This window comes from Narcine bancroftii, chromosome 4, assembly GCF_036971445.1.
Source record: "Narcine bancroftii isolate sNarBan1 chromosome 4, sNarBan1.hap1, whole genome shotgun sequence".
NCBI classification, from domain to species: domain Eukaryota; kingdom Metazoa; phylum Chordata; class Chondrichthyes; order Torpediniformes; family Narcinidae; genus Narcine; species Narcine bancroftii.
Genome location: NC_091472.1, coordinates 4240674 through 4264400, shown reverse-complemented (window position 1 = coordinate 4264400; position 23727 = coordinate 4240674).

Here is a 23727-nt window from a genome sequence, read left to right as displayed (position 1 = left end):
TAGTCTGTGCCTAACTGTTCTTCTCCCTCGTCCCTCTGACCTGCACCCAGCCCAGACCCTCCATACCCCTCCCATCCACGCACCTGTCCAAATTCTTCTTAAATCTTAAGATTGAGCCCTCTTTCACCATTTCAGCTGGCAGCTCGTTCCACACTCCCACCACTCTCTGTGTGAAGTTCACCTTCATATTCCCCCTAAACTTTTCCTCTTTCACCCTTAACCCATGTCCTCTAGTTTGTATCTCACCCACCCTCAGTGGAAAAAAGCTGACCTACATTTACTCTGTCTGTCCCCCTCATAATTTTAAATACGTCTATCAAATCTCCCCTCATTCTTCTACGCTCCAGGGAATAAAGTCCTAACCTGTTTAACCTTTCCCTGTAACTCAGTTCCTGAAGTCCAGGCAACATCCTAGTAAATCTTCTCTGCACTTTCTATCATATTGATATCTTTCCTGTAGTTTGGTGACCAAAACTGTGCACAATTCTCCTAATTTGGCCTCACCAATGTCTTATACAACTTTAACATCCCAGCTCCTGTACTTAATCCTTTGATTTATGAAGGCCAATGTGCCAAAAGCTCTCTTTACCTGTGACACCACTTTCGGGGAATTATGTATCTGTATTTCCAGATCCCTCTGTTCTCCTTGGTTTGTCCTTCCAAAATGCAACACCTCACACTTGTCTTTATTAAACTTCATCTGCCATTTTTCAGCCCATTCTTCCAGCTGTTTCAGATCCCTCTGCAAGTCTTCCTTGCCTCGGCTCTCTCTCTCTCTCTCTCTCTCTCTCTCTCTCTCTCTCTCTCTCTCTCCATCTGCATTGTTTCTCCCTCTACCTGCAACACACAAACATTCTGGAGAAACACACTAGGCCAGGCAACATCTGTGGTGGGAAGTCAAGGGCATCCGACATCTGGGTTCTTGGTCCGCCTGTCCTCCCCACCTCTTGCACATTCTGTCCTCTCACCTCTGGGCCCCTCCCCCAGCTTCTACCCCCTTATACATGAAGAACATAGAACATTACAGCAAAGCGCAGGCCCTTTGGCCCCTGATGCTGTGCTGACCTTTGTATACCTACTCCACAACAATCTAAGTAAAAGCACGATGTTGGAGAATCTCCGCAGGTCAAACAGGAGACTTTATAGAGCAAAGCTAAAGATACATCACTAACGTTTTGTGCTTGAGCCCCTTGAGGACAAAACATAGCCTCTGACATTCCCGTTCCTTGCTGGTGCGTCCTCCCTCCCTTACCCACGGCTGATGCAGCTGCTAGCCCAACGCCTTTACAATGCCAGCAACCATGACTGGGTTTTGAATCTCGTGCTGTGTGTCAGGAGTCTGTACGTTTTCCCCATGTCTGCGTGGGTTTTCCCCGGGGGCTCTGATTTCCTCCCACCATTCAAAACGTACTTGGGGTTGGAGGTTAATGGGGTGTAATTCGGACAGGCGGGCCGAAATGGCCTGTTACCGTGCTGTATGTCTAAATTTTAATTTAAAGTTACCTCCTGCCTGTGGGATTGTGCTCCTCCCCACCATTTCATTCGGGTGCCTGCCAACATTTTGTCCATACCTTGATGAAGGGCTCAAGCCTGAAATGCTGGTTCTGTACCTTTATCATTGCGACATAAAGGACAAGGTTTGACCTGCTGAGTTTCTCCAGAGTCATGTTTTTACTTCATCCACTGCGCCTGAAGACTCTCGTGTTTTTTACTCCACAACAATCTTACCCTCCCCACCTCATAAACCCCTCTCATTTTTCTTCCATCCGTCTGCCTGTCTGAAGGTCTGTCTGTGCCTCCACCACGATCCCTGGCAATGCATTTCAGGCACCCACCACTCTCTGTATAAAGATGTCTCCCCTAAACTTCCCACCCCCACCTTAAACAGACGTCCTCTGGTATTTGCTACAGTTGTCCTGGGAAAAAGATGCTCCCTGTCCACCCTATCTAAACCTCTATTCAGTCATCCTTCATTGCTCCGAAGAGCAAACCCCCCCCCCCCCCACCCCGCTCGATGAACCTTGTTCCCTGATGTGATTGGACCTCTTCTACCTTCATCTCGGTAAAGGGCCCCTGACCCAAAACATTGACCAACCATTTCTATCCACCCCCCAGAGGATGCCTGACCTGCTGGGTTGTTCCAGCAGTGATCTGCCCCGCCGAGCCCACTCTCGCGGTCAGGTGCGGCACTGACCGACTGAGATCGGATCGCAGCGCCCTCTTGTTTCCTCTCCCTTGGCCAGTGAGGTATTGGCACTGTTACCGGCCTCTTTGACCCTGCGGCAAAGCTGATCCAAGCCCTCGTGCCAACCGAGAGAACCGACACCTCTCTCACACCACCCGTCTGTCAAGTTCCAATTTACGTGTTCTACCCGAGGAAACAGCTCATCTTCAGACTATGTACCTACACACTCAATGCTAATCACATATATACAGAAAGAAGTTATTTCCCAGCTTGACAGTCCTGATTTTGTTGTTCCCGTACCTCCTTCCTGATGGTACTGGGTCAGAGATACCGTGTCCTGCCCCCCTGACCTGGTGCCCTGTTGTGAACTGTTGAGCAGAGTCTGGTTTCACTTCAGTGGATTAACCCATTCCCACATCCCCATTCAGTACAACCACCCAGACATGAGACATGAGCAACCGCTGAGGCGGCGATCGGGGGTAAAATCCCCGAAACGCTGGAGGAACTCAGCAGGTCTCGCAGCGTCCAGAGGAGGTAAGGATATATCACCGACGTTTTGGGGCTTGAACCCTTCTTCAAGGTGTGGGTAAAAAAAGCAGGGAGGCGCCTGAATTAAAAATGCTGGGGAGAAAGGAAGAAATGGCGGGGGAGCTCCCCCTCCTCGATCAATTTTCACCGCACCTCTCATGTCCTCCTGTCCACATCCATCTGTTTCTCTCGCCCTTGCCCCACGACCTCCGCTCCTGCAGCTCTCTGCATTCTCACCTCTCCTCTCTCCTGGCTGAATTAACACCTTTTGTGTGTTGGCCTGTGCTCCTCTCCCCTTCTCTTTCTTCCCTGCCCCCCCCACCCCCTCAGTGTTTTAATTCAAGTGCCTGCCTTCACTTTACTCAAACCTTGAAGAAGGGCTCAGGCCTGAAAAGTCAGTGATATATCTTTACCTCCTCCAGACGTTGCGAGACCCGCTGAGTTTCTCCAGCATTTCTGTTCTTAACTCTGTCTGGAGACTTTTGCATTTCCAATTTAAATGTGTTACCGTGCTGTACGCTTAAATTTAAATTTAGACATACAGCACGATAACAGGCCCTTTCAGCCCACGAGCCTGTGCCACCCAATTAACCCATAGCTGCTGGTACATTTTGAACGGTGGGAGGAAACTGAAGCCCCCCAGGAAAATCCACACAGACACGGGGGGAGAACGTGCAAACTCCTTACAAACAGCGCGGGATTCGAACCCCACTCCCGATCAATCGTTTCACCCTCTCCAACCATTCAACGCCCTGAATGGAAACTTAACCACTGTCTCCTAAATCTTTCACCCTCTCACAACGTCGCCCTCAGTGCAAAGTTCTGGTGGCCCCATTCCAGGAAGATATCGGAGGCTTTGGAGAGGGCGCAGAACAAGTGAGGCTGCAGGATTCAGGGAATGAGCTGTGGGGAGAGGTCAGATAGACGGGGGCTGCTTTCTCTGGAGCTCCAGAGACTGAATGAAGACCTGATAGAGGTTTATAAAATCACGAGCCATTGAGAGGGTGGGCAACACTCCCACCCCCACCACCACAAATACCACATGACACAGGTTTAAGGCGAGATGAAAAGTTTAAATAAGATTTTGAGGCATTTTATTTTCAGTTAATTTGTCAAAAGATACCTAGGGCAGTGAGAAGGGTTCTTCTGTGAGCAGTCCAGCAGGTTATTGCTAACATTCATCCAGCTGTGTAAAGAGCACAATTTACAGAGAATAGGATTGCAATGGAAATGCAGATCCTGAGGGTGGGTGAAATACAAACCAGATGGCATGGGTTAAGGGTGAAAGGGGAAAGATTTAGGGGGGAACAAGAGGCAGAAACTTCTTCACACAGGGAGTGGTGGAAGTGTGGAACAAGCTGCCAGCTGAAGTGGTGAATGCAGGCTCAATTTTAACATTAAGAAAAACATGCACAACTTAATGGACGGGAGGGGTATGGAGGGCTATGGCCCAAGGGCAGGTCAATGGGGCGAGGCAGGATGTGCGGACTAGATGAGCTGAAGGGCCTGTTTCTGTACTGTAGTGGTATGCGGCACTAATGTGGGTGGGACACTTTGACTGGCATGGGCAGGTTAGGTGGAAGAGCCTGTTTCCATACTTGACACAGCATAGAACAGGACCTTTGGCCCATCTCCTCCATCCTGACCCAGATGGCATTCTGGGCCGGTCCCATTTGTCCCCATTCTACAGCTTCCTCATTCCGGATATGGACTACCCTCTGAGTGTAGGATTGGGTGTGTTCATGGTCAGATGGATTTGATGGGCAGAAGGGCCTCATACCATGCTGTATCTCTCCACGCTCCACTACAACTGGGGACCATCGCCTCAAGACTTGGCGGGACTGCGGCGAATCAGCTGAACTCTCAGCCCTTGGAAGCTGCCTCGTTACATATATTTAAGACAGATTTTTGCATAGTTGGGGAATTAAGGGTTCTGGGGAGATGCATCCACGGACAAAACATCCATGGTAGAACAGGCTTGATGGGACGGATGGCCAGCTTCCGCTCATCCTGTTCCTTATTGTTCAACCCCTCAAACATTTAACCTCAAATATAGCCTGGCACATCCCTGAACCTTGAAGGGATCGGAGAGCGCATGGCCAGACCATGTTTGGCCGGGACCGGGGGGGGTGACTGTGAAATGGTCAGTGCTGACTCCCCCTCACCCTCTGTAGGTGCAGACCCCCAGGACACACTCCCCTGGGCTGTGCCTGCTCTGTGATTAGAGGTGGCTGTTCACCTCCTGAGTGAAACTCGATGTTGGCTGATGTTGTGACTGCAGTTAAAAACACCGAAATGCTGGAAGACTCAGCCGGTCTCGCAGCGTCTAGAGGAGGTAACAATGTATTACTGAAGTTTCGGGCCTGAGCCCTTCTTCAAGGGCTGAGTAAAAGCAGGCAGGTGTCTGTATTGAAAGGCTCAGGATGGAAGAATGGAGAGTAGAATAATGAGGGGAGATTTGATCGAGGTATTTAAAGTTATGAGGGGGGTGGACAGAGTCAATGTAGGTCGGCTTTTTCCACTGAAGGGGAGTGAGATAAAAAACAAGAGGACATGGGTTAAGGGTGAAAGGGGAAAAGTTTAGGGGGAACATGAGGGGGAACGTCTTCACACAGAGAGCAGTGGGGGTGTGGAACGAGCTGCCAGATGAAGTGGTGAATACGGGCTCAATTTTAACATTTAAGAGGAATTTGGACAGGCACGTGGATGGGAGGGGTAAGGAATCTTAAGAAAGCAACCTTGATCCTCAAAGGCCCCCCCCACTCCCCCAGGCCATACCCTCTTCACTCTGCTACCATCGGGGAAGAGGTACAGGAGGCTGTACATGAGCACTCGCTTGCCCAAAGGGCAGCTTCTTCCCTGCTGCCATCAGATTCCTGAACGATCAATGAACCAAAGACACTGCCTGACTTTTTGTGCACTTTATTTATTTATTGCTGTAAGGAGGTTTATATGAATGTTCACCCCGTGATTCTGCTGCAAAACAACAAATTTTATGACTTGCTCATGATAATAAATTCTGATTCTGGAGGGCTATGGAGTGGGGACCAGGTCGAATAATAATTGGGCCCAGACTGTGCTGTATCGCTCTACGGTTCTATGGCTTTTTGGCCAAGTTTGTGGGATGATATGACAGTAGGTGAAGGAGCAGGTAGTATTGAGGAAACATGGACACTGCAGAAGGTCGTAGACAGATGAGGAGAATGGGCAGAGAAGGGACAAATTAAACATAATGTCGTAAAGTGTACAGTCATGCACTTTGGTGGAAGAAATTAATGGGCAAAGTATTTTCTAAATGGGGAGAAAATTGAAAATTACCCAGATGTGAAGGGACCTGGGATTCCTCGTGCAGGAGCCTGAAGATAAACTTGCAGGTTGAGTCGGGGGTGAACAAGGCAAATGCAATGTTGCCGTTTGTTTCAAGGGGAATAGAATCTAAGAGCAGGAATGTGATGTCGAGGCTTGATAAGGCCCTGGTGAGGCCTCACGTGGAGAATTGTGAGCAGTTTTGGGCTCCTCATTTAAGAAAGGAGGTGCTGACGCTGGAGAGGGTTCAGAGGAGGTTGACAAGGATGTTTCCGGGAATGAAAGGGTCATCGTATGAGGAGTGTTCGACAGCTCTTGGCCTGTACTTGTTGGAATTTAGGAGACTGAGGGAAGAACATTTTGAATGTTGAAAGGTGTGGACAGAGCAAGGGCAGTCTGAGAGCACTGTGGTGGGTTTCATTCAGGAGTCTGATGGCTGTGGGGATGGAACTGTGTTTTCACACCCTGATACCGAGAGTGGGGGGGTGCTTGGAACAGGCTGCCTGGAGCAATTGTGGAAGCAGATATATGTGCAATCGTTCAGAGGCATTTAGACTGATATTTGAAGGAGAGGAACGTGCAGAGAGATTGACCAGGATGTTGCCTGGATTGGGAAACAAGTCTTATGAAGTGAGGTTAGCAGAGCTGGGACTTTTCTCTTTGGAGCAAATGGAGGAGACTTAATAGAGGTCAACAAGATTCTGAGAGACATAGATAAAGGTGAACGGCCAGTGCCTGTTTCCCAGGGCAGGATCAGCAAACACCAGAAGACGTGTGTACAAAGTGGAGGGAGAGAAGTTTAGGGGAGACGTCAGGGATGAGTTGTTTTACACACAGAGTTGCGGGTGCCTGGAATACCTTGATGGTGGAGGCTGAAATATTAGGGGAATTTAAGAGACCCTTAGACAGGTACATGGATGGAAGAAAAATAGAGGGTTACAGGAGGATTTAGTACATTTTGTTAAGGAATATATGGGTCGGCACAACATCCAGGGTCAAAGGGCCTGTACTGTGCTGTTGTATTCAATGTTCTATGAACGGGCAGGGAATGAGGGGGAGTATGGATCATGTTGCAGGTAGATGCATCAGCTCTTAATTACATATATTTAAGCTCCTGGTGTAACACTGATCAGGGACTGCTCTGACACCACAAAGGAACTGTCTGCACTAGTGGTGTCACCTTTTTGCATTGGGATTACTGTGAACATTAATCTCCTATGTTATGGGCCCGCACAGTTGGCAAAGCAGTTAGTGTAACGCTGTTACAGCGCCAGCGGTCGGGACCGGGGTTCAAATCCTACGCTGTCTGTAAGGAGTTTGTAACATTCTCCCTGTGACTGCATGGGCTTTCTCTGGTTTCCTCCCACCTTTCGAAACTTACCAGGGGTTGGAGGTTAATCAAGTGTAATAGGGCAGTACAGGCTCGTGGGCCTAAAGGGCCTGTAACCATGCTGTAGGTCTAAATTTGTAAATTTAGAAAAATTATCCCTCTTTTGATATAATTCAATTAGTTTACTATGATGGAGTGTCTTTACAAAGTACCTGTTCAGCTGGAGCAAGTAAGGATTTCGGTGCAAGTTCACACTGTACTGCGTGTATGACAATAAACTCCTCGTCGTTATTGGGTGGGACGCACCAGATCGGCATCAGATTCGGTGTGGGTTGAATGGTCCATGGCTGTGGAGTGCAGTCCCTATTCTGAATGGACATCCAGAAGAAAAAGCTGGCAATTGGAACTAGGTTTGGGTATCGCTCAGCTTAGGGTAGAGTCCCAGAATGGACTCGATGGGCCAAGTGACCTTCTTCTGTTCCCTTGTCTTGTGAACGTACGAACTGGGCATTTTAACTCGGGGCCCCATTGTTCATTTCACGAGCAGGCGCTGCTGCTTCAACGGCTGACGAGAACACTTGCTCTGATGGCATGCAAAGGTTCCTCACTCACCCTCGTGCCCCTCTCCCTCCATCTCCTCTCCATTCACCACTGAATAGTATGAACTCTGTGAAAAACATTAAAACTGATGGAGGAACATGGCATGGGCTGTGGGGCTGCTGGTGACCTGTGGTCAAAGGACCACTGCCGGGATGCGGAACGCTGGGGACTGGCTCGAGACAAGCTGAGGGGGCACCTGGCTTCGGAACCACGATGCGAGAGGGGGCCAAGGCCGCTGAAGGCTTCCTCATCGGGTGGGAGGCCTGTTTCCTTTCACAGAACCAAAAACAAACTCCCTCCCCCAATTAATTCTCACCTCTCCTGTCCTCTAATCATATCCAATTAACACCTTTTGTCTGTTAGTCTGCTCTCTTCCCCCTTCCCATTTGAACTGGATGAATGACACGATTAGCGTAGCGACGGGTGCAGCGCATTTAGAGCAGCAGTGATCAGGACTGGGAGCTGTCTGTAAGGCGTTGGAATGTCCCTCTCCCCGTGACTGCGTGGGTTCTCCCGGGGAGGGGACGGGGGGAGCTCTGGTTTCCTCCCACCATTTGAAATGTGCCAGGAGTGTCGGTTAATTGGCTGTAAATTGGACAGCAACAGGCTTATGGGCCAAATTGGCCTGTTGTCACGCTGTATGTCTCGTTATTTTTAAGTTTAAAAATATAAATATAAATTGGCCCCTTTATTTTGTGCCAAACCATTTTTTTGCTTAGTCCCTCTGATCTGCACCCTGTACATACCCCTGTACATACCCCTCCCATCCATGGACCCGTCCAAATTCCTCTTAAATATTAAAATTGAGCCAACATTCACCACTTCAGCTGGCAGCTCGTTCCACACCCCCACCCCTCTCTGTGTGAAGAAATTCCCCCTTTCATACCCCTTGAACTTTTCCCCTTTCACCCTTAACCCATGTCCGCTGGTTTATATCTCACTCCCCTTCAGTGGAACAAGCTGACGTACATTGACTCTGTCCACCCCCCTCATAACTTTAAATACCTCGATCAAATCTCCCCTCATTATTCTACTCTCCATTCTTCCATCCCGAGCCTTTCAATACAGACACCTGCCTGCTTTTACTCTTGAAGCCCTTGAAGAAGGGCTCAGGCCTGAAACTTCAGTAATACATCGTTACCTCCTCTAGACGCTGCGAGACCGGCTGAGTCTTCCAGCATTTCAGTGTTTTTAACTGCAGTCACAACATCAGCCAGCATCGAGTTTCACTCAGTGCTGGCAGGTGAAGGAGGTGAACAGCCACCTCTAATCACAGAGCAGGCACAACCCGGGGGTATGTGTCCTGGGGCCTGACCTATCAGGTCTGCACCTACAGAGGGTGAGGGGGTCAGCACTGACCGTTTCACAATCACACCCCCAGGTCAAACACGGTCTGACCACATGCGCTCCGATCTCTTCAAGGTACAGGTATGTGCCAGGCTATATTTGAGTTGAACCATAAGGAACAGGAGGATCAGGAGCCAGCCATCCATCCCATCAAGCCTGTTCTACCATGGCTGTTTTGTCTGAGGATGCATCTCCCCAGAACCCTTAATTCCCCCACTGTGCAAAAATCTGTCTTAAATATATGTAATGAGGCAGCTTCCATGGGCTGAGAATTCAGCTGATTCGCCGCAGTCCCGCCAAGTTTTGAGGCAATGTTCCCCAGTTGTAGTGTAGCATGGAGAGATACAGCATGGTATGAGGCCCTTCTGCCCATCAAATCCATTCTTACCTTGAACACACCTAATCCTACACTCAGATGGTGTTCCGTATCCGGAATGAAGAAGCTGTAGAATGGGAACAAATGGGACCGGCCCAAAATGCCAAGTGGGTCAGGATGGATGAGATGGGCCAAAGGGCCTGTTCTATGCTGTGTCCAGTATGGAAACAGGCTCTTCCACCCAACCTGCCCAGGCTGGCCAAAATGTCCCACCTACACTAGAGCCGCAGACCACTACAGCACAGAAACAGGCCCTTGAGCCCATCTCGTCCACACATCCTGCCTCGTTCCATTGACCTGCCCTTGAACCATAGCCCTCCATAACTTTCTTGGAACAGCTAGTGGAGGAACCTACCAGGGGGAAGTCGATTCTGGACTGGGTGCTGTGCAGCGACCCAGACTTAATAAGTGTCCTTGATGTAGGAGAGCCATTAGGGAATAGTGACCATGGTATGGTTACTTTTAGGCTGCAATTAGAAAGGGAAATGGAAAGGAAGTCGGAAGCATCTGTACTTCAGTTAAATAAAGGGAATTTTGCAGCTATGAGGGAGGAGCTATCCAAAATAAAATGGGAAGATACACTAGCTGGGAGGACAACTGGGGAAAATGGCAGGTATTTTTGGACATTTTTTACAGGATTCAAGACAAATTTATTCCAAAGTGGAGGAAAGGCTCTAGGAGATGCAAATGGCAGCCGTGGCTAACTAACGAAATCAAGTGCACTATCAAATCCAAAGGGAGTAAGTATAAGATAGCGAAGTGGAGTGGGAAGTTAGAGGATTGGGAAACCTTCAAAGAGCATCAGAGGGTAACTAAGACAGTCATAAGAGAGGGGAAAATGAAGTATGAGAGGAAATTAGTAAATAATATCATGGAGGATAGTAAAAGCTTTTTTAAATATGTCAAGAGGAAGAAATTGGTTCGGTCTAAAATTGGCCCTTTGAAAATGGGCAAGGGTGAAATTATTACCGGAAACAAGGAGATGGCAGAGGAATTTAACAAATACTTTGCAACTGTCTTCACCAAGGAGGATATAAGTTATAGTCAGTTAGGGGGTAGTGGTCATGCGGTACCAAGAGACTTGGGGAACTTTCCTGGGGAGGTAGGGGATCTAATGGATATCCGGATCCAGAAGCAGGAGGTTATGAGTAAATTGTTGGGACTGAGGGCTGATAAATCCCCAGGGCCTGATGGGCTGCATCCCAGGGTGCTTAAAGAGGTGGCTTTGGAAATTGTGGAGGCACTGGTCGACATTTTCCAAAGTTCCATAGATTCCGGGGAGGTCCTTGAGGATTGGAGAGTGGCTGATGTGGTGCCGATTTTTAAGAAAGGAGGGAGGGAGAAAACGGGAAATTATAGACCGGTCAGCCTGACGTCAGTGGTGGGGAAGATATTGGAGTCTATCATAAAAGGAGAAATAGCAGAACACTTAGGCAGAAATAATAGTATAAGGGCTCGTCAGCATGGATTCCTTAAGGGTAAGTGATGCTTGACTAACCTTCTAGAATTTTTCGAGGATGTGACAAAGAGGGTGGACTTGGGAGAGCCAGTGGATGTGGTGTATTTGGACTTCCAGAAGGCCTTTGATAAGGCACCGCACGGGAGACTAGTGGGCAAGATCAGGGAGCATGGTATTGGAGGTAAGGTGCTGACATGGATAGGAAATTGGTTAAGAAATAGGAAACAAAGCGTTGGAGTAAGCAGGTCTTTTTCAGGATGGCAGGATGTGACGAGTGGAGTGCCGCAGGGATCGGTATTGGGTCCTCAGTTGTTTGTAATTTATGTAAATGATTTGGATGAGGGGATTATTAATAACATGAGCAAATTTGCAGATGACACTAAACTGGGTGGCGGTGTGGGGTGTGAGGAGGATGTCAGGAAAATGCAGAGGGACTTGGACAGGCTGGAGGAGTGGGCGGCTAAATGGAAGATGAATTTCAATGTGAACAAATGTGAGGTTATCCATTTTGGGGGCAATAATAGGAAAGGTGAGTATTATTTAAATGGAGACAGGTGAGGGAGTGGGGAAGTGCAAATGGATCTGGGTGTACTTGTTCACCGGTCACTGAAGGCTAGCATGCAGGTTCAGAAAGCTGTGAAGAAGGCAAATGGAATGTTGGCTTTCATAAAGAGGGGATTGGAGTATAGGAACAGAGACGCCCTTCTGCAGTTATACAGGGCCCTGGTGAGACCCCACCTGGAGTATTGCGTCCAGTTCTGGTCTCCAAACTTGAGGAAGGACATACTAGCTATAGAGGGTGTGCAGCGCAGATTTACAAGGTTAGTTCCAGGGATGGCGGGGTTGACATATGCTGAAAGGCTAGAAAAACTGGACTTGTATCCGATGGAGTTTATAAGGATGAGGGGGGACATGATTGAGGTCTACAAAATCATCAGGGGGATAGACAAGGTGAAGTCGGATTACTTGTTCCCAATGATGGGGGAGACAAGGACTAGAGGGCATAGTTTAAGAATACAGGGTAGGCCCTTTAGGACGGAGATGAGAAAGCATTTTTTTACCCAGAGAAGTGTGAATCTGTGGAATGCTCTGCCACAGAGGGTGGTAGAGGCGGATTAGCTGACTATGTTCAAAAGAGAGTTAGATAAGACTCTTGTGGGTAACAGAGTTAAGGGTTATGGGGATAAGGCTGGAAAGGGGTACTGATGGTAATTATCAGCCATGATCTAAAATGGCGGTGCTGGCCTGACGGGCCAAATGGCCTACTCCAGCTCCTATTGTCTATTGTCTATTGTCTATAACCCCTCCCATCCACGAACCTGTCCAAGTTTTTCTTAAATGTTGAAACTGAGCTCGTTCCACACTCCCACCACTTTCTGTGTGAAGAAGTTCCCCTGAATGCTCCCCTCAAACCTCTCCCCTTTAACCATCAACCTGCCTGGATTTGGCCCACATCCCTCCAAGCCAGTGGTTCTCAACCTTTTTCTTTCCACTCACATCCTATGCCATCGGTGCTCTGTGATTATAAGGGATTGGTTAAGGTGGGATGTGAGTGGGAAGGGAAGGTTGAGAATCACTGCTCTTGACCCAATTGTTACTGAAATATTTTGCTTGAAAAAAATTGTCTTTGGCCCATTTCCTTTGGAGTTCTGAAACCGTGCACATCACGAGTCAATGAGGTACGTTGAAAACAGTGGTTTTCAAACTATTTCTTGCCACTCACGTCCCACCTTAAGTAGTCGCTTACTAATCACAGAGCGTTGATGATACAGGGATTAATTGAGGTGGTAAGTGAGTGGTGAGAAAATGTTTGAAAACCACTACTCTAAACTCATCCATCCATATCTTTCTCAAACATTGCATTAGCACCTGCCTCAAACATTTGCCCCAGCAGCCCGTTCCATACCCCTACCACGCTCTGTGCTGCAGTGTTCAATGGATCTAAAAGGGCTAATAATTAGTGCATTAACTAATTTGGAGTTCTGTGTGCAGTTCTGGTCGCCTAATTATAGGAAGGATATAAACAGAGTGGAGAGAGTGCAGAGAAGGTTTACCAGAATGTTACCTGGGTTTAAGCATCTAGAGTATAGGGAGAGATTGGACAGATTAGGTCTTTATTCTTTGGAGCGTAGAAGGTTGAGAGGGGATTTGATAGAAGTATTTAAGATTATGAAAGGGATAGACAGAGTGGATGTGGATAGACTATTTCCGTTAAGAGGAGGAAAGATTAAAACAAGAGGACATGAGTTAAGAATTAAGGGGCAGAAGTTTAGAGGTAACATGAGGGGGAACTTCTTTACTCAGAGAGTGGTAGCCGTGTGGAATGATCTTCCGGGAGAAATAGTGGCAGCGGAGTCAATTGTATTATTTAAGAAAAGGTTGGACAGGTATATGGATGAGAAGAAGATGGAGGGTTATGGGCATTGTGCAGGGAGGTGGGACTAGAGAGGGGTGTTTGGTTTGGTGCGGACTAGAAGGGCCTAATGGCCTGTTTCCGTGCTGTAATTGTTATGTTATGTTATGTTATGTTAATAAATGCACTAGTAACCAGACGTAAAACTCAGATAAAGAAAACTGAACCAATAAGAAATTAAAACAGAATGTGAGAAAAGCTTCAGTAAACCATATTGCATCTGAGTGACAACATGTAAATTCTTAAAAAATTTAGAGATACCACTCGGTAACAGACCATTTTGGCCCACGAACGGTGGGAGGAAACCGGAGCCCCCTCGGCAAAACCCACGCAGTCACGGGGAGAACGTACAAACTCCTTGCAGCAATAGTTCTCAACCTTTTTCTTTCCACTCACATCCCACTTTAAGTAATCCCTAGGCCATCAGTGCTCTGTGATTAGTAAAGGATTGCTTAAGGTGGGATGTGAGTGGAAAGAAAAAGGTTGAAAACCACTCGTTATGTGCACGGTTTCAGAACTCCAAAGGAAATGGACCCATGACAATTTTTCTCAAGCAAAATATTTCAGTAACAATTGGGTCTGGAGCAGTGATTCTCAACCTTCCCTTCCCACTCACACCCACCTTAACCAATCCCTTACTAATCACAGAGCACCAATGGCATAGGGATTACTTAAAGTGGAATGTGAGTGGGAAGATAAAGGTTGAGAGCCATTGCTTTACAGACACACTGGATTCGAACACCCGTCCTGATCACTGGATCACTAGTTAGCTGTTGAGCTAACTACTACTGCCACCTAAAACATGGCCTTCAGCCCAACCTGCTCACATCATACAAAATGTCCCACTCACATTCGTCCCACCTGCCTGCATCTCTCCAAACCCATCCTCATCCATGTATGCGTCCAAATTTTTTTAAACATTGCAATAAGTACTTGCCTCACCCACCTCTTCTGGCAGCCTGTTCCACACACACACACACACACACACACACACACACACACACACACACACACACACACACACACACACACACACACACACACACACACACACACAGCTACCACCCTCTTTGTAAAACACTTACTCCTTTCCGACCAATCCCATTTAACTTTGCCCGCACACCTCTGCACACTGTGGGCACACCCTTACTCTGGGGCAAGAACCTCACCACCTCAGTCAACCCCAGTTCGCCAGGTCCCTGCTCTATCGTCCAGAGCATATCACTCACGGGACCAACCCTCCCCTTCTCCCAACCCACAATTGTTGCTCTCGGTCCTATGTCAGCCTCTGCTGGATACTGATGGCCATCACCTCTGGAATTAGTGACTACCATCCACAAACACTAATGGCCACCATCTCTGGACTCCGGTGGCCACTATCTCTGGATACTGGTGGCCACAATCTCTGGAAACAGATGGCCACCAATTCTGCATGTTGATGGCCACCATCTCTGGACACTGGTAGCCACTATTTCTGGACATTGGTGGCCACCATCTCTGGAAACAGATGGCCACCAATTCTGCATGTTGATGGCCACCATCTCTGGACACTGGTAGCTACTATTTCTGGACATTGGTGGCCACCATCTCTGGATACTGGTGGCCACCATCTCTGGACACTGGTGGCCACCATCTCTGGACTCCGGTGGACACCATCTCTGGATGCTCGTGACCACTATCCCTGGACTTTCAGTCAATATCCTGGAACTCTCTGACTTCACCTGGACAGTCAATGCCCAGGGAGGAGATCCCAATATCAGATGAAACAGCAAGGAGTTGGGCCAAAGGGTCTGTTCCCTAATTCTGTTGCACAGACGCCAGCCTCGCCTCTACCCCAGCATCCCACAAGCTGAAGGGCATTGTGCAATCTTCACTTCAATTTTGGGGAAAGAGAATGAGGCCCGTTGATCCACCAAGTCCATGCCAGCCCTCAGGGCGCACCCATACCCCCACACCAATTCCCATCCTGCCCTCAGTTCTCCAGTGATGAGAGTTGAATGCAGTGTACAGGCCCCTCAAATGCCCCCCCCCCCACCCCACAACCGGGATCGGACTGTGTGCCAGTCACGAAGTTTTGCACTCGAGGGATGAGCTGGTGGTTATGACTTGTGTGGATCTCGTGAAGGGAATGATCTTATGGAGTGTCCAAATACCTCGGGAAGCAGACAATATCTGACGCACCCCTGCCATTTGGAACTTGTGCCTTTTACCTGTTCTCAGCTGCATCAGTGATCTTCCCAACCAGCCCATTACTCTGCATCTCTCTCCAAGTTCTGCCAGACGGTTAGTTCCCTCCAAAAAAATGTGATCTCTTCCTCCCGGGCACTCACACCTCCTTGCTCTCCTCTCGGCCTTATATCTCTCTGCTGGGATGGGGGCAGAGGTCTGTGATTGGCTGGGGCTGATTCTCCTGCGGCTGGGCACCACGCTTGTTTTTTTCAGGCCAGGAAGGCAGTAAACAATGGTGCAAAGCATTTTGTCAGAAAACAAACAGAGCTGTAAGCATCTGGGGAGCATTATAGCTCGGCAACACAACCTCGTGGGGAGAATCCAGTCCCAAATGCAGATGGCTCTCCAAGTGGAAAAAGGGCTCAGATGGTTTGAACTTCCCACCCCTCCCCTCCCGGTGTCTCACAAGAAGTTGGGAAGTCGTGCTGTGGTTTTGCAAGGCGAGGCCCCACTTTGGAGATTGCACTCGGGTCTGGCAGGGCAGGATATCGTCGAGCTGGACAGGGTGCAGAGAAGGTGTACGAGGAAGTTTGTGTAGCGGTCCGCGCCACGCCGTTGCAGCGCCAGCGATCAGGACGGGGGTTCGAATCTGCACATTCTCCCTATGTCTGCATGGGTTTTCTCCAGGGGCTCTAATTTCCTCCCACCATTCAAAACATACTGGGGGTGAGGGGTGTTGAAGGTTAGTTGGGTGTAATTGGTGGCACAGACTCGTGGGCCAGTATGGGCTGTTACCCTACTGTATGTCTAAATTTCAATTAAATCCACTGAGTTCTTTGATTTTCTGTCCTTTTCACTGCCTTTATCCTATTCCTTATTATCAGAACTTTCCAATAAATCACCTAACTCAGAGTGGGGGGAGTGGGGTCTGAGCTACAGGGAGAGGTTGAGCAGGATGGGGACCGCAGGAAGATGAGGGGTGATCTCACAGAGGTGTACAAAAATCATGAGACGAATCGATCAGGTGAACACATGGAATCTTTTGCCCAGAGTCGGGGAATCACTAACCAGGGGACATCGTTTTAACGTTGGGGTGGGGGGGGGGGGGGAGATTTAACAGGAACCTGAGGGGTAACATTTTAACACCGAGAGTGGTGGGGATGTGGAACGGGCTGCTGGAGGAGGGGGTTGATTCAGATCCTATGAAGACCTTAATAAGGCCATAAGACAGACAGAAAATAGACCATTCAGCCCATCGAGTCTACCCCACTATTTTATCATGAGCTGAATCGTTTCCCCACTGCCTGACATTCTCCCCATAACCTTTGATGCCCCGGCTAATCAAGAACCTATCAATTTCTGCCTTAAATACACCCAAGACCCGGACTCCACAACCACCTGGGGCAAAAAATTCCATAGATTCACTGCCCTCGGGCTGAGGAAATACCTCTGCATCTCTGTTCTAAGCGGACGCCCTGAAGTTGTGCCCTCTTGTCCTAGACTCTCCCACTGTGGGAAACAACCTTTCTACATCTACTCTGTCCATGCCTTTCAACATTCAAAGTGTTTCAACAAGATCCCCGCCTAATTCTCCTAAGTGCTAACGAGAACGAGAACAACCCCTACCTCCCTGCACTGATCTCCCCCACCCCCCACCTCCTCCCTGACCTCCCTAAAACACCCCTCTCCCCACCAAACCCCCCAACCCTCCTCCTGCTCCCCCCCAACCTCTTCCACCTTCCATTTCCACCCTCTGACCTCCCCAACCTTTCCCTTTTTGTCACCCTTTAATGAAAAGAATCATCCTTGTGAACCTCCTCTGAACCCTCTCCAACGTCAGCACATCCTTTCATAAATCAGGAGCCCCAAACTGCTCATAATCTCCACGTGAGGCCTCACCAGGGCCTTATAAACCCCAACATCACATCCCTGCTCTTAGATTCTATTCCTCTTGAATTTGCCTTCTTCACCACCAACTCAACCTGAAAGTTCACCTTCAAGCTATCCCACTCCACCCCCATCTCCCCTTATCTACCCCTCTCTTCTTCCCAACCCCCAGATCTCATCTCCCTCCCCCCCTTCTCTGGCTACCCCCTTCCCTCCTCTTCCCTACCCTTCTCTCTCCCCTTCCCTTCCCTTTCTCCCCCAATCTCCTCCAACCCCTACCTCCCTGCTCTGATCTCCCCCACCCCCCACCACCCCCCTGACCTCCCTAAAACACCCCCTTCCCCCACCAAACCCCCCAAATCTCCTCCTGCTTCCCCCAACCTCTCCCACCTTCCATTTCCACCCTCTGACCTCCCCAACCCTCCCCCTCCCCCTCCCCCAAACACCTTCCACTACACCGATCTCCACTGAGAAATCTGTTTGATTTTTACTGACCTTCCCCTCTCTGAGGCAGAATGCTCAGTCCTCAGTGGAGGCCTCACCTTCGTCCCCCTCCACCCTCACCTCAATGAGTCCCATACATGCCACGACACCAAACTTTTCTTCTGTCACCTCTGCCTCTGGACTCTGAATCGTTTATCGTCTACATTAGGTGCATAAATATTTAACAAAGTCCACGATTCAGCAAAAATTTTACAATTAACCATCAAAACCCTCCCAGCATTTCCTTCAAATGAGGGCTTTGGCCAGGCTGAACTAAGAACTTGCAACCCATCTTCAAAATGGGGTTTGACCTGTTCCAGTCCCAGCTGCTGCCGAACTGTAGAACTGAATTCTCTCTCTCTCTTTAGGCCATTTCAAATAGGCAAAAACTTGGGATGTAAAGGTGGAGAAACTCTGCCAAAATGCATAATCACCTACCTTTCTAAATGTGCGGAGGCCGTCTCTGAGCCGCATAATCCAACCCCTCACTGAGAGGGACAATCTCCGCAGAGCAGCCCTCCGCTGATCTATCTGAATGTACAGCCATCAAGTGGCTGTTTAGGGGGGTGGGGGCTGATTATGCCATCAGCCCATAACCCATCTCCCCACTCAGGGGCGGCAGGGAGCCCTTGGGGCAGTCAGGGCAGAGGGGACTGTCAGCAGGGACCATTGGGGCAGTGGGAACAGTCAGGGCAGTGGGAACAGTCAGGGCAGTGGGGACCATCAGAGGGCGACTGGTGGGGGGCGTGGCAAGATGGCGTAGTGGGAAGACGTATGGTTCCACCTTCCCCCACTTAGACTTATAAATACCTGAATTTAAAATTTGTAAAAGTGGTTAAAAATAGTATTTACAGACTTTGGAATATTGGAGGATTGAAATGGCTGCAAACGTGAAAAATTCAAAAGCTCAATTGCATAAGAAATTATCTTACAAAAGTGTTGAAGAATTGAGGCCTACTTACCAAGTTGAAGCCATGGAGTCATCGACTGGAGTCCCCAAGCCTCAGAGGACTCCTGCTCGGTTAAGTATTATGCCAGCACCGATAGCGCAACCGCAAGATGGCGCCAGCTCAGTGACAGGCTCGACTGGCCCTGACTCGCACCCTCGTGATTCCAGGGTCCAGGGGCATGGGCGGATCGGCCAAGCGAAGACAGATCCACAAGCCTGCAATATTGCCTGGCGGTCGGGGAGCGCGCAGTGTAGCGACGGAAGACACACCTGCGCGGTCGGTGACTTTGCCGGGCATGCGCAGAGCATCGTGGGTCCGGGAATTACTGGACAAGGTGTGGGCTGTGGGGGATCCCGAAAAGCGGCAGGATGACGAGGTCGGCACGCTGTCGACGGCCGTTCAGACCCGCAGCCGCACTGAAAGAGGACCTATGTTGTCTGTGGTCCCTCTTCCGAGGTAGATCTGGCTCCCTGCCGAGATCCACAAAAGAACCAAGAGGAATAAAGCATACAGGTCAGTGGAGAAATAAGGTTCAAGATTACGTGACAGCAGTGATAATGTTATATTGTTTGCCTGAATTCAAGCATTTGGCCAGAGAGGCCCAGACAAAAAAGTTTTAATTGGTGAAACATGCAGGTGAAAAAAGCAAATGTATCTGAAGCAGGATAAAGTTAAGAGTAAAACTTTAAACTGGACAGGGAGTTGCTCAACTCAGTAAAAAAAAAAGGGGTGGGAATGGAGCAGGAGACCAGAAAAGAGCTGGCTTCTTAGTTAAAAATAGGGACCAGCCCCGTCCACGTCTGACTAACCAGAACAGTTCCAAACTGACAGGGAGCAGGAGGAAGAGATTAGAACACTAATAACACAACCAAGCCTGAGCAAGTCGAGTTAAAAGTGATTGGCAGCTCTAGCCCTGTCTGTGCGGAATAGTTTTCAAAGACCGAAATTAATCTCTTTTCCAGGAGGTTACAGAAACTGACCCAGCGAAGCCACTTGGATGAACAGATATTAAATTGGAAGGTGCTAATCAATTGAGACCAATATTGAAATAAAAACTAAATGCGATGTTTAAAGATGACAAATTTAAGCAAGGGACAGACCAGCACCAACTACAGAATGTGAAACAGATTAAAGATATGATATTTACGATTAAAACAGTAGTTCAATCTCCTGCCCACACCCACACCTTTGAGAGAGAGAGATTTTGTTTCCGCTGCCTAAGTGACAGTCTCGGGCCTTTGTTCCGCTAATCTGTTTGTGTATTCTAAAGCCACATTAAACTCCAGAGCTTCCAGCATTTTCAAAACAGCACGTCAAAAGTTCTCCTTGAAACTCTTCAAAGATAAAACATATTACAGACCAGAACAAATCAGTAATAAGCAGATCTTCAAACACCTCCAGGTATTATAAAACAAATTGATTTATCGAGTGCTCATTTTTTTCCACTCGCTTCTGAAACATCGATTCAACATATTAGAAGGGAAATACCATTGCCTGATCATCAGTCTTTCCCTTGTGCAACCATTTATTTTCCCTTTAAATCACAGGGACAGATAAGTGTAGGTATAAAGGATCCAGCGGAAAAAAAATTTTTAAAGGGGGAGAAATCTTGCAGGCTGAATGTGAGAGGAGAGAAATCAGGTGCCAAATGGTTCTGTTGAAGGTGAGAAAAGAACCCCCCGCCCCGCCAGGGGACCCAATGTCAGGCAGGGCGAGCCTATTCTTGCAGAGTGATGAGAAGGAGGAATCAAGAAATCCCTTGGGGGCAAGACCACCCCCATATGTACCCCCGCAGCCACAGTGACCAGTCCTGTGTCTCACTCGCTACGATACAAAGACTTGGCCTTTGATGGAGAATTGTTGCTCATTTTGGGGAAAAAGAAACCTGTAAAAAGTTTGCCTCCCACCTTCGACCACTTTTGTTCGTGTGACATGCCGTGCACTGGGGTAGCAGCAAGCAAGCAAGCACAGAACTCAAGACTGTACCCCAGGCTTTATTCCAGTAAAAGTCTGAACACCAGTTCATGCCTTGGTGGCTCCCCGTGTGACTGGTCCAGGAGGGGCTGGCTCAGGATTATATTCGGGTTGGCTGATTGACAGCCAGCCACGTGGAGTCAGCCCCTTAAGGAGTCTTCCTGCAGGTATCACCACATTATGAGACCGTGCGCGAGTGAGGAAGAAGGGGCCTTTTAAAAGAAAACTCGCAGCTTCACAGCTATTGGACACCGATAACAGTTAAGAAATGGTGTTCAGTTCCTTCAGTGGTGAAATCTCAAGTTAAGCCCTTCCCCAGAGACACTGCACTGGAATTTTGGAAGCACACCAGACTTATTCTGCAGATCAATGCTTACCTTCCAAAATTGTTCAAAACAAAGAGTGGTGATGGACTTCTGGAGAGCTGAAGCACCTTTGAAACCCAGAGTGAAACACACCCAGCATTCTGACTACTAATCAGACAGACTACAATTTGTGCTACCATGAGCTTTCCCTTTAGTGAATTCATTTGGCTGTATTTCTGTTACCTCGACAGCCTTTCGAACACGGCCTCCAGAGGAACCTGAAGAAGCAGATTGGTTCATTGACTGGTCAGCCTTTGTGGATGATATCGGTCCACACTGTGCAATTGATGCCATTGTGAAAAATACAGCAATGAAGTAATGAAGACGGCTGCCTTCTATCATCCAGTTTTCCCAGGAATTTGAATTGTTTGCCCTTATTAGAGCCTCCATGATAGAGAAAGGAATATTTATGCCCGTACCAGAACCCGATAGCCCTTGGTAATGCTACTGCAAAAGCTGCTGTTATAAATGGTCCCTTCACCGTTTATTTCAAACTGGAAGCTTGAAAATGGAACAGTCTTGTCTGATACGGGGCTGTAGTATAGTTTCAGGGGAACGCCCTTGCCCTGCTAATTTCATTAAAAGTTCTGTAAACAGCAGGGGATGCGGCAGAAATCCAGAAACTGTATTATGAATCATCCTGCTGGACAATTTCTGTACCTAATCCAATTTTTTTTTTACCTGTTCTGCTTTAATTATATACATGCAATAATATATTGGACTAAGGAGGAATAGTGGGAGTGACACATCACTAATTTGAGAAAAGAGGCCCAGGAATGTATCATCTATCAGCAAAATAACCTTGGTGAAGAAATTAAGTGCCCTCAGGGCAGGACATGAATGCCTACCATATAGATTGGTTTTATAGAATTAAGGATGCAACTGTAACTATTGTCTTATCATTAATTTACCTGAAACCTTAAAGAATAAGTTGCCAGAATAAACTGTGTCGAACTGGATAAAGGTATTGCCGTTGGCTTTATTTGAAATGGTTATAACCCCACACGGCAGTCATAGAAACATAGAAAATAGGAGTAGGAGTCGGCCATTTGGCCCTTCAAGCCTACACTGCCATTCATTTTGATCATGGCTGATCATCCACTCAGTACCCTGTTCCAGCTCTCTCTCCATACCCGCTGATCCCCCTAGTCACAAGTACTAAATCTAACTCTCTCTTAAATATAGCTATGGAACCGGCCTCAATCACTTCCATAAATTCACCACCCTCTGAGTGAAAAAATTCTTCCTCATCTCAGTCCTAAAGGACTTCCCCTTTATCCTCAAACTGTGACCCCTGGTTCTAGACTTGCTCAACATTGGGAACAATCTTCCTGAATCTAGCCTGTCAACGTTTCTATTAAATCTCCTCTTAATCGTCTCAACTCCAACGAGTACAAGCCCAGTTGTTCTAGCCTTTCTTCATATGCAAGTCCCGCCATCCCTGGTCTCAATCTGGTCAACCTTTTCTGCACTCTTTCCATGGCAATGATGTCCTTCCTCAGATAAGGAGACCAAAACTGAACACAATACTCCAGGTGAGGTCTCACCAAGGCCCTCTACAACTGCATCAATACCTCTCTGCTCCTGTACTCGAATCCTCTTGATATGAACGACCACATACGATTCGCCTTTTTTACTGCTTGTTGTCCCTGCCTGCCCACTTTTAATGACTGATGCACAGCGACACCCAGGTCTCTTTGCATCTCCCCTTTTCCTAATTGGATACCATTAAGATAGTACTCAGCCCTCCCATTCTTTCCTCCAAAGTGGATAACCACACACTTATCCACATTATATTGCATCTGCCATGCATTTGCCCACTCACCCAACCTGTCCAAGTCACCCTGCACACTCTTAACAACCTCTACTCTGCTTACAACACCACCCAGCTTTGTGTCGTCTGCAAACTTGGAAACATTGTTTTCTATTTCCTCATCTAAATTATTAATATATATTGTAAGTAACTGGGGTCCCAGCACTGAGCCTTGTGGTACCCCACTAGTAACTGACTGCCATTCTGAAAAGTACCCGTTTATTCCTACTCTTTGCTTCCTATCTGTCAACCAATTCTCTATCCACCTCAATACCATATCCCCTATACCGTGTGCCTTAAGTTTGTATAGAAATCTCCTGTGTGGGACCTTATCAAAAGCCTTCTGAAAATCCAGGTAAACCACATCTACTGGTTCTCCCCCTATCCACTCTACTAGTTACATCCTCAAAAAATCCAGGGTTAAAGTCCCAAGTTGCCATGACGCTACTTTAGATTTACATGTGCTAAGTGATGAAATGATCACCTATGTGCAGGAGACGCAGAGGAATCCATTGATGGCAAACAGGTGCCCTCCTCCAGCC